General features: G+C 35.8%; 2 protein-coding genes across 4 annotated transcripts in view; one reads left to right on the top strand and one right to left on the bottom strand.

The window, feature by feature from the left end:
- The window catches only part of cmss1 (cms1 ribosomal small subunit homolog), a 133475-nt gene that overhangs the window by 69767 nt on the left and 50984 nt on the right, over positions 1-12724 (bottom strand). The window lies entirely within an intron of this gene.
- The window catches only part of filip1l (filamin A interacting protein 1-like), a 110510-nt gene that overhangs the window by 49432 nt on the left and 48354 nt on the right, over positions 1-12724 (top strand). The gene's annotated exons all lie outside the window — the stretch shown is intronic.

The following is a 12724-nucleotide window of genomic DNA, read 5'->3' as shown; positions in this document are numbered from 1 at the left end:
AAGAAAAAACTGCAATATTTGAATAGCCATTTTTCCATTGTGCATCATCTGTCCATAAAATGTGCAAGCTAATTTTAAAATCGTTATTTTATTCACATGGCTAATCATGTTTGCCACATTTGTGAAAGTAACATTTTTGTATAACAGAAATGTTCAAAATTCAATTAAAAAAAATGCAGTTTTCCACAATGTATGATGAAAATTTTCAAAATTTAAACTAATTTCGGAGAACAGCAGGGAACAACACTACTTCCTAGAAACAAATGTTAATAATACAGTGTTTATGTTAAGGCTGAAGTATTATGAAGTCTATTCAATCGGTATATTTAAATTTGGTTTCAGACTGTCTTGACTATTTTATCTTTACAGATAGATTTGAAACACATTACTCACCCAAAACCCTTAGAAATGCCTAATATCATGTGCGCCCTGATTCATTATTGAATGGTGTACTAAATATGGTGGAAATATGACTTAGACTTTTAATTACTGATTTCAGTTTTACCTTAATACTTACAGTATTATTTTAAAAAATCATGTCTTTGTAGCAAATACCAGACACAACATAAAAAGACAATAAATCAGTATGTCTTAGGTGATTTTTTAAATTTCAGATTTTGCTTAGTATCAAATGTGTTGTATGGTAGTTTTGTGTTGTACTACACAGCTGCAGATGTGTGAAAGATGTGTTTAATCACTAACTGTTAGTGCAAACAGAGCCTATATATCTCACTGTATCCTCCAAATCTTCATTCTATTCAAACAAAACAGAGTGAAAACATAAAGAGATCTTCAAACATAAGAGATTTTAGATAATCCTTCAAAATAAGAATGCAGATGGCTTTCTGTCCTTAAATCATTCTTCCATTGCACAGTGTGATGACATGTCTGTAAGACAACTAGGGTGGCGACTCACAGATGAAAACCCTGTGGATGTTTCCTTCAGATGAAGAAACAGTTTCCAGCAGAGAGTGAAAATAGAACTGGGTGTGAGAACATTACTCTTCTAATCCACATAGGACCCTGATAAGTCTAGGGCCTATCTTCTGCCTGCCTGGGGGACAGTCTATATCAAAAGGTCTAGCTTACAATTCCAGCTTGTCAGGGATACCATTTTCTTGCCTTTTTCCACTGCTGGCTTCAGACAGTGAATGAAAATAATGTTCTACTCAAGACTTCTTGTCTTCCACAACTCCTAATCTCTGTCATTGAATGATGCATAAAACCCAGAACATGAAATAGCCTCACTATTATTTAAAGCTCTCAGAGCTTATTTTGAATTCTGCATTCTTTTTAATTTTAGAAAGACAAGGTTCGGCTGTTACGATATTACACCATCCTTCTTAATCTGCATATTACAAATTTAAATTGGCAGACACTTTCCAGGAAGCTTTTCTCATACTGGTTGAAGGCTACTATAACACGTGGGATAGATGGAAAATGTATTCTATTTTGTTTGGACTATGGAACATTGAGTTTGAGTAAAACAAGGAAAACTTAGGCGTCTGTTTTTTTCCCCCAAGCAGCAACACTTGTATTGGTCTTTAATAAACTACGGTTTACTCTGCTCTAGCACCAAACAACACTCATTGAAACAAACACATATAGAAATCGCTCCCCACATGCAAATTAGCGTGTTTAAAATTAAAACTGGACTAATTAAAAATGTCGAATGAAAATTATCAACACTACGCTATTTTTGGAAAGCAGAAACAGACAAATCTAAAGAAGGGTAGGGATTTAAGTTGGTGCAAGAGCAATATGATGACGTGGTCTTATCTAAAACTTCCATTTTCCTTATTTAAGCTCGTTTTTACATAAGCTGCTATCCAAACAGTGACAAATTCTGGCTTCTAGTCTACGCAGATAATATGCCTTTATATGGTATGTCAGCAAAATCCCAGAAGAGAGCATAAATACAATATAGCATAACCTCATTAACTCAAAAGAGAACAATGCCCTACAGGGAATTTAAGTGAGAAAAACATACTGAAGTATTTATCATAGCAAATCTATTTAAAATACACAAGGCATAGGTATTTCTTCAGCAAGACTGAAGAAACAATATCAAATTTAATTTTAATAAAGTTTACAATTAATTAATTATTTTAGGAATGATGCAAGAAATCTCTAAAACTGGCACATGTTCATAGGTTAATTTTGACCCCGTAAAACAACACCATTATTTTAACTATATTCTATATTTAACCTGGCTAGGGAAGTGAATATCACTTACTTACTAAGCATGTCTGGAAATCAACATTGACATACAAAATAAAGTCACATTGTGAGAAGAGCACAAGAATTTAAAAACGTTTTAAATAACATATCTGTGCATGTCAAACACTATATCAGGGTGTTCACTGATATTAGCATTTACTTTATACAGTATAATGGGAGAAACATCTCACTTTCCTATGTCACGTATAAGAGTGCAATACAAAAATTAGTCATTAGACATTGATGCGAAATTGATATGTGAGAATTTTACCTGGGCAATATTAAATCGCTGATACTGGTTGTTTTAGACAAAGTTTAGAACAGGAGTCAACAACCTTTAGGAAGGGGCATGTCACTGATACAGTACTTCATTAAACTCAATCTTAGATTAATATTAAAATCTAATAATATCTAAAATTAATAAATATGCATATCTAACCATTAAGAGTGACCCTTGCCCTTGTGTTCTCTTCGTGAGTTCTCCAATCTCAGTTTGATACATTTAGCAGCACACAAGTCTCTGAGTGTGCAGTTGTTAACCGGCTACGGGAGGGACAAGGAACTGACTCCATGTGTGAAAACACCAGTTGACAAGAATTATGTTGATTCAAATACAGAGAGCAGAGGAAATGCCACTTTCTTGGAACATGGCTGGGGTAGTCCAGGTAGTCAAACTCCTGCTCTCCATCTGCAGATGGAGACACTGCACAAGAGGCAAGTTGATGTGCATCCTGATTCATAATATGAAAGAGGAAATATTATAGGAAACAATTACCTCTGTGAGGATTGCATGGAACCCTGAACACTTTTGTCTTTATTTTTTTCCAAATGTATTGCTTTTACTGTATACTGGGACTAACAAAGAGAAAGATGAATGAGCAAAGAAGTGCTGACATTTTATTTTACTTTTCCAAACCTACAAAGCTCTCCTAAAGACGTTCTGAAATAATAGGCAGTTCCATATAATAAAAGCCATCAAACTGACAACAGAGATTTTTAGTTTGTGCTTTGAATCAAGCTTTTGAATCTTGAAGAGTGAAAGAACAAGAGGTGAACAGTCAGCAGTCTAACAAGTTTCATTCTTTTAAATAATCTGATTTCTTTTCTACTGTTTTTAAAAATGTATTGGCAAACTGAGATTCAAAATAGCAGAAGGAAAAACCTAAGTTGGTCCACTAATGTTCCCATAGCTCCAACCATGTAACAGATACCTATTGCAACCTAATGCATAAAACACAGTATGCTTCTGAGGGACTAAGTAAAGGGCTGCTCCAGCATGTATATGAAGAGGCATGAAAAACCAACAAATGCAAATTTGTTGGTTTTTTTTTTATCCCTCTTGGTACATGACATTTTAACACAATACACCTACACTTGAATTCTGCAGTTTTCCAATGGCAGACATCATGTAGTGGACCAACTGAGGTCTCACTTCATTTTTCCATACCTTATCATGGTTTTACTGAGCTTTTGATTTTCCACTTTCACAGTGGAGTCATTAATGGTCGTGTACCGGAGAGCAATATCATTTTGGGAGCAGCAATTCAAGATTATAGTTTGAATCCATAGGTCTCTTAGAGCAACAGAGCTCTCAGATCAGTTGCTCTGTAGAGAACTGAAGGCTGTAAAGACATCTTTTAAGAGCACAGAATGGCACGTTTCCAGCGCAAATACCAATTTGACACAGTTTTTTTTTTAATATGTAACAAACATCTTTCTTTTGTTTATAGACAAGTTGTTAAAAATTATTTCAAAGACACAAGCCACTTATCACTCTTTGAAAAGGACAGTAACAACAGATGCTGCTATCAAAGCACCAACCTCCACAATGCTCTATTATTTCCAGTGCATTGCAATTCACCAGTTTTTAATATCATGCTCTCTAATCTATTGTTGCATGAGGCATTAAAGCAGGATGTTATCATTTCCTTTCTGGGTTTTGGCAGGGTGCAGCACAGATTACATATGCTGAAGACTATGTATTAGACGTTTGGAACTAATGCCAGACTGTAGTATAATTTTACTTGGCTATCAGCCAGAGTGGCTGGTAGAACCTTCCATGGAAATCCCAAAAAGCAGGTAAACCTGGGGTTCGTAGAGATCTCTTACATGAGTTTCCTACATTAGGTTCATTGAGTTTAAAGGTATTTCATTTCATTCATACTAATTCACTTGACTGATGATTTTATCCAAGGCAATTACATTTATATGGTTGGGTATTATAATGCAGAAATCTGGGTGAAGGATCTTTTGATACGAATCTACAACCTTCTAGTTATGAGTCCAGAATCCTGACTTCTAAGTTTAAGACTGCAGTGCAAAAAGGAGAACACTAACTCCCAACAGATGTTGCAGAAATTATTGTCATACAATATGTGTTGTAGTTTTGTTTTCTTTCTGTTGTGCTAAAACTATTTGAGGCTAAAATCATCCCTCTCCTACCATTTAGAATCTTGCAAGATCTGATGAGGGCTTTGCTAAGTCAGGCAGGATCTTGGAATAATGCAGCAATTAAAAAAAAAGCTTCAGAATTCAAAGATCTTTGAAGCAAAACCTAACATATTTCACAAAGAAATAAGTGAAATGTGAATCTGTTGTCACTGTGAGCAGTTTGTAAAAATCACGGATACATAAATGCTCGTACCAACACTAAGAATTTAAATCACAGTGCATGTGCATGAAAAACAAAAGGAAATAAACCAGACAATGTATTGTAGTATGTACTGTCTATAAAGTCTAAAGATAATCACTTGAAATCATTTAAAATATATAAAAACCAACCCACAATAAAGAGTCTTTTGACCGATGCATATGCAGCAGGTATCCCTGGAAATCCACAGACAGCTGGGCTAAATGGGAGAATTCCATTCAGGATGGCCTGGGAAGTTTGAGATTTTAGAAGAGACCTCTGTGGTAGCAATATCGCTGTGGACTTCAGCTAAATAGCTGGTCATATATACAAAGAAAGAGTCAGTTGTGCTTAACTGGGAGAGGAAATGTGGCCCTGAGTAGCAGAGTTCATTCTTGCACCAGTATAGCTTGGAAGAGGGATCCAGACTGGCAGCCATCTGGAAACACTCCATCTGCTCAGCCCTTTGCTCGGCTTGTTTAAAAAGGATGACTACATGGTTATCGCCATCTTGTTGTTACAGGTTTCACTGAACTGGGCTACTGTATGGTGTAATCCTTGAACACGTGTGACAGCGTAGTTGGAGGCGATCATCTGGCCTCTGTAAATCCTCAAAGATCTCCAGTAAACAGTACAGAGTTCCCCAGTAACCTGTGAACCAAAACCTCATCATCTTCAGCTAACAAATTCCCCATGGCAAATCTAAAGCATGAGCAAAACATGATCGTTGATATGCTGACTGCTATATCAACAGGCTTCTTCATTCTTGGTCACTGGCACCACCTTGGAAACCAATTAAGCCATAATGTCTGATACTTTTTAAAGTTATATTTTATGTATGATCTGTACCTTCACACTACACTATTGTGCTTCCTTTGTATGCATCTAGCAGTCAGCTAGGAGAAGCTCTCTCGTAAGCAGAGCAATATAATAATATGTCATATTAATAACACTTTTCAAAACCTCAAAACACCATGCAATAATTCACAGAATACATAGAACTAAAGAAAATAAGGGTAAGCCTCATCAAAGGACAACATCCAGCAGAATAATTAACAATAGTTAAGACCTGCACAAGAGATCCTCATTAGGTAAGACCAACAAAATCATAATATTTCAAAGTTTAACAAAACTTCCACGCTATTCGGAACACAAGTAGTATTCCTGTGCACAGATTTATACACACTGGGAAGGGCTTTCAAAATCACTTCCCCCAATAAAGTCTACAGGTTACATTGAGAAACAGCTGCTATACTAAATCTTGAAGTAACACTGTACCACTAGTTGCATTAAATAGTCTTAAGAGTATCATATCTCTGCCAGGACCCTAAAAGCTTGCACTTGTAGCTCCTTGCACCCTTAACAAATAAAATCCTAATAGAGTATTTGGAACCACACTTTTTTTTTCTTATGATGGTTTAATTCAGGAACAACTGGAATGATCCAGACTCCTCAAACAGATACATCAGCATGCTTGACAGGCTTCCTTTGTCCAGAACCGGAATTTCAGATTGCATTTACAACCCTTTAAACAACTTCACATTTTGATACTAAATGCTAGAAAAATATTAAACTAGGCTAAATATTACATAAAGACATCACCTGAAGGAAGCTTGTTTTAAGCTTAAAGGTTAAAATAGGAAATTACTAAAAAACAAACAAACAGGCTTTTCGATTCTGGTTAAAATGTTAAAATATACTAAGAATTCTTTAATAGGATACATTGTGTTGTACTCCTCAGCTGGACCATAAAGTGCATGTTTCAAATCACAGTTCAAAAATAAGATAGTAAGACAGAATATAAAAAAGATTATAAATGGAAGGAGGCCATGTGGTCCATCTTGCTTGTCTTGTTGCTACTAATTTACTGATCATCTAGTTTTATCAATCCTATTCTGAAGGATCCCTTGAATCTGCTTCAGCAATAGCGCCGGGTAGTTTATTACTTCTCAGCTACTTCTCATCATCAGCCTTTTTAGGTCCTGTTTTTGTGGCCAGATAAACCCTAATTGCTATGCTCTTTACAGTTCTTATTTCCATGAAAGGTTCGGATCAGTGAGATCAAGCTGAAACTTACATAAAAGCAAGAACCATACGAAACATAAAAACGGGACAGCTGTTGTGTTGTGATAAGACATAAAGATATCAGAATAAAAACCACAGAAGTCCTATCCAGAAAATGCCAATGATTAAGAAGTCTGATTATTAACTCCGGAGGACCATCCTGCCTTAAGGACAGATGCACACGTGGTATGAGAACACACTGAAGTTTACAAATGAAAGGAGATCATTCATTGTTGCTTGCTTGTAACTAATCAATCCCAGACGTCAATCCAATTGTTTCTTGAGGCGTACCAGAGGCTCAACTTCAACAACATGCTATATATTATCTCTTCTCTTTTAAACTATTTTTTTACACAGTTCAGTCCCTACAGATTATCATTTTTGGCTTCATATGATAAAGGTCTACATAGCTTTCTTTTAGCAGAGCACTACAATCAGGTATCAAATGGTTAAAAATGAAGTTCCAGAAAGGTTCTCCCAAAATTTGACTTGCCATTATATCAGTCTGCCTGAATGTAATGTTTGCTCTGAAGTACTGCACCACCACAGGAACCAGAATGAGATCATTAGTCACAGAAACGCCATACATTCAGCTCAAGCTATGTAAATATATTGGCGACTTACAAAATACAGATTGCTCAGTGCCTTAAAAACAAAGCTCAAATGCTTTTTTAACATCTGCCTTTTTTGAAAATCATTGTTAGACATCACAGACCCCAATGTTAATTCAAAATGTAAAAAATGGGCTGCTCACTACAATTAAGAAATCAATGATTAAAAAAAGATTTGCTTTCGACTAAAAGCATTTCACTGTTTTAACAATGAATGTACTAAAATTTCTACGAGCTTTAGCCAATCAAAATAAATTGCAAAGGGACCTCTTTAATGATTTTAAAGATTTGCTCAGAGTATGTTAGCTATAACATTCACATAAGAGATGGGGTCAATAAGAAAAAGTGAATATGCGAATTATCCACTAAATTCACTTCTTAGGCAGGAATGACTGCTTTATTTTTCACCCTAGAGCCCTTGGACATCTACACACAATTGACACTACTCCTCAGGATTCAGGAAGCAATCATTATGAACAATGCTACTGTTGTTGGTCTTTGTGTCATTCCTGCTATAGCACTTGGAATTAATTGTCACTGACATTCTAACCCGAGTTTTCTTCCAATAGATCAAATCTAAAAGTGAGAAATCCAGAATGCATTCAGTAAGTAAGGCATCATAGACACCAGGTAGTTGGCTTTTGTATTTACAAGAAAAAAACCAACATGACTTTCAAGTCTTAAACTTTCATGTGATATTGTTTTAACTTACCTTGGTCCTTACAAAAAAAACTATTTTAAAAAAAATGACATTTTACTTACACTGGTGCTAATGCCATTTGATCTGCACCTTCGTTTCTGGGTAATCCTTCTGAAGCACATGTGCTTTTTTTATCCTCATCTAAAATACACTGTCCTTACAGCACTCAATAAGAGCTAATTACTGTTTTGTACATAATTTGTATATATATATATAACCGGACATACTACATAAATGAGAAGTGTTCATTTTGTGATAACCATCACTAATACTGTATCTTAGAGGTAAGGTGGTAATTTGAAAGAAAATGTGACTGCTTTTCTGATTGTGTCCAAATAGTCTTCCTCATGCCCCTATTAGCCACATAGACCCGTGGTATCTCTATTTCCCCTGCTAGGGGCAAAAAAGAACCAACAGCACCGTGCAGTAAGATGTAGCGTGAGACAGCTAAATAACACGCCAGAGCATTCATGGAATGTAGTCGTAATATACATGCCAGACAGTAGAATTACAGTAACAGATTTAATTACCAGTTGGACTTCTATTTTTCATGAAGGTCAGGTCATACTTAAAAGTTCTGAGGTATAAGGGAAACCCAGGGAGAAATCTTCTTCTTGGATTGTATCTAAATAGCAAAATGAAGACTGCTGAAGGTCAAGATAAAGAAATTAAAAGTAGCTTTAAAAAATAAAATTTTGTTTTTATTTGCTGTGCAGATATCCATACCCAGACCTCTTGCTGTATTTAACCCAGATTGCAAAACCCAACTAAACACATTACTACCACAATTTGTATATAAAAATAGGTAATTGAAATTTGCTTTTGTTAAGTAAGTCAGCCAAATAAATTAATATGAATAAAGGGATCTACAAAACCTCAAGAGCTTGATGAACAAACAAGCATTCAGCCAAGACCCTACTCAGGTCCTACAGTTTCAGGGCTCTTAAATATAATGTAGCATCTGACCTACTGGAACTTGCCAATATCTTGTGCAAGGATCTTATTTTAGGGTCCAATGTGATCCTAATTTCTACAAGAGTATACATTTAAAAAGTCAATATAATTACTCATGCTTTGCTTTCTCGGTTTATATTTTTTAACTAATTTCGAAAGTCCTAGAGTTAAAGTGTGCAAGTGCTTCAGCCCAGAGCTGCACTGCTCCAGTGGTTTACAAAGCTCAGTACCCACACTGCACTGCTGTACAGGACGTGAGTGGAGGAGATATTGCAAAACAGGTTTATTTAGAAACTCCATCTCTTAGTCTATGATTTAATAAGAAAATGCATGGGAAAAAAAAAGTTGTCCACTTAATAAAAAACAATGATGGCAATGATGTATTAACAGGAGGTCTTGATGCAAAAACCATCCTTGATGAACCAGTTGTGAATTTAAATAAGAAGGTTGATCTAAAGTTTAGTTGGACATTACATCTGAATGCTCCTCTAACTTGTCTTGTCCATTTAAGGGGCTAAGTATTCAGCACATGGTTTAAAGCCATTTCTGCATGATACTTTTAAGTACAGTGCAACTGGTAGTGTGTATAATAATAATTCCTACTTTGGCTTGCGTGAGAACTTAGGACCCAGGGGGATGCTGGTGAATTTGCTCTTAACAATGCACAAACACACATGCAACCAATCAAGTAGGAAACCTAGCAAATACACAGTTCCTGGAAGGGAGAGTGGGTGAAATTTATTTGTGTATGTGCACGATGTGTGGCTTCTAAACATGTGAAATGAGTGTTTTGCTCTTGAGACTAACAAAAGCCTTAAAATAGATAAAACATAAAAAGACAACTGGAAGAGTTTACAAAAATATTGATCTTGTGCATGTGCGCTTCTGCGTATGTGAGGGTGGTTGTCAAAGAATTCTTTGATAATTGTGTGAGCTATTCTAATTAGGCCCAGGGCCCTGTCATCATATGGTGTAATGCGATTACATATTCCTGACAGAATGCTGTGATTAACCACTCAAACCGCAGAATGCATATTTTAAGACCACTCTTTTAATTTTATAAGGAAAAGCCATGTAGGGAATACTCTGGGATTAAAGGAGATAGTTTCTAGTTATCAGACTGGACGGCGTCTCTCAGGTCTCTTGCGTAATGATTGGTGAAAAAGATGGCAGGCACAAAATACACAACTAATAAGGATTAAGTAAGACATTTGGGTAATTTGAAGGTCTATTTTTTTCCTACAACACTGATAGGGTTCTTAGTAGCAAGCTGTTTATGTACCATTAAGTCTAAGCAGTCAATTCTAAGACAGTGGGGTCTTTACAATCTTTTAACATTGGGCTATAGTTGTTTTGTTTTCATACTATACATCTTAGACTTAAGAAATACTTATATACATTCTCAGCAGTGATTAAGTGTTGGTTATTTTCACTGAGAGCAGCCTCAGTTAGATTTGTTCCATGAGGTCTGAATGATCAGAAATACTGTTTAAGTCGTTTCAAGAGGCAATTTAGTCAGTTGTCACATGTGTAATGAATAATGTATCTAAAAGTCTTCAATCAAGTCCTTCATAGTCAATGCTGGGAAAAAACATTACAAAAGTGGTGGTGTGAATATCCACAACCACATTAGGCAGTATCAATCTGGCGTTCAGCAAATGGTTTGGCTTTTTGTAAAGGGGTCTGTATTTGTACGAAACGCAAATAGTGACAAACAGGAGACAACTAAATTTGTCTGGAGATGTTAGTTCTTGTAAAATACTCAGCAGTTTTGGTATGATCCACATATGATTCATTTTCCTCACTATGAGGAGGTACAAGTAACACTCTGTCTATTCACATTTCCCCAGAATTATGACATCACCTATTACACTTCTTGCACACATGTGACCGGAGGTTAATTATCCCCATAAATTTAGTGATCTTACTGACAAGCACTTTACAAGAATCAGAGCCATTACTTTTGTACATATGACCTTATAGAGTCAGGATATCTGCAAGACCAAAAAAAGCCTTAAGAATTGGCCTCCTAGATTCTGTTTTTGGAATAGAAAGCAAGTCACGCATTGGTTTTAATACCCTTTTTAGTTTTTTCTTTTAATCTGCATGACAACTATTTGAATAGACCATTTGATTATAATTTGTTGTAAGAATAAATTGAGCCTCAGGGCTGCCAAAGTTCCATTCATTTTGGCCTGAAGAAAAAAAGACTTACGCCTCTTCCAGCTGTTTTGTACAAAAATGAGAAAGCAGTTTGCTGACAGAAGAATGAAGATAGTTTCCCAATTACGTTTCATTATTAAATATAAGTTCACAACATACTTCAAACAGTTCTACCCATAAGGCCTGTATGTCACTTTTTAAATACAATCCTTGACTTTCGACCAGGTGACCCACTTCTACTTTAAACTGTTAGGTCACAAAAATGGACTTTCTCAGTTCACCCCTCTAATGAGGCTGCAATGGACATCTTAAGGCTTTCATCCTAAACCCTTCATGCTTCACACTGTGAAGGTGAACCTTCAGAAAAAGATCAAATTCACACATGCAGGTTGTGACTGGATAGAAGGGTGGATTCAAAGGCACAAAGTATTCAGTTGGTCAGAGGCACAATCATGTTTGGAGGAGGTTGAGCAACATTAAAACGTTTTTGTCTAAATCAATACAAAGAACATTTGCATATGCAGTATATCGCTAACGTTAATGTATACGTTTCAGTTAAAGTTAAAGAACTGTTTCCTTGACCTTTGATTTTCTCCAGAGCTGACTGATAACTTAAAAAAAAATCCTGCAGATGGTGGTTACTAAGGTTCCCCGAGTGAGGGTGCTTGTTTAGTTCCATCAAGCTAAAAATCTATTCATATATAGTATATAAGCACTTCCAAAAAGAGAGAGCATCCTCTATGCATGATTTCTTATGCCTGGATATTTTTCTCCATCAACATACATGTACGTGGCAAGAAAGACTGCATACTGAGCTGATTAAATTTGGGGTGAAATGGGTATCACAATAATAACTATATAATGAAAAGAAACCACTGAAAGGGTTTCTTGTTCAGTACTGTCTTTATGAGATTTACATCTCTAAGGCTTCCAAAGAGAAGACTGAAAGCTCTGAGCTGTTGTTTCAAAGGAAGCAGTTTTTGTTCAGATCCCTTAGTGCAGTTGTACAGCTGATAAACGACATGCTCTTTTCCCTGCGATGGCAAATTCAAAGAATCGAGTAGACTGGTGATGTTGACCCCAAAATTAAGATCTTAAAACCAGTTCTTGTCTAACAAGATCTTTACATTGTCTCCTTTCTTTTTCATTACATTTTTTATTTAGACTTGAAGGTCAAATAATCACGTCAGAAATTATGCTTAACCTAGAAATTAGGTAAATGGAGATAAATCACATCTCCATATTCTTCATCCAGTTCCTCTAAGATAACTTTGAACTATGCAAGTTATTCAGTGGTTTTGATCTGTTGATTCTGGTCACCGTTTGATTTAACTTTCTCAACCCAAATGATACTGCGCAAAGCTGCTATCGATGTAAGATATA

The sequence above is a fragment of the Lepisosteus oculatus genome, chromosome 15, assembly GCF_040954835.1.
Source record: "Lepisosteus oculatus isolate fLepOcu1 chromosome 15, fLepOcu1.hap2, whole genome shotgun sequence".
Lineage (NCBI taxonomy): Eukaryota > Metazoa > Chordata > Actinopteri > Semionotiformes > Lepisosteidae > Lepisosteus > Lepisosteus oculatus.
Note: the sequence above shows the minus strand (reverse complement) of the source record. Positions and strands in the feature narration are given on the sequence as shown.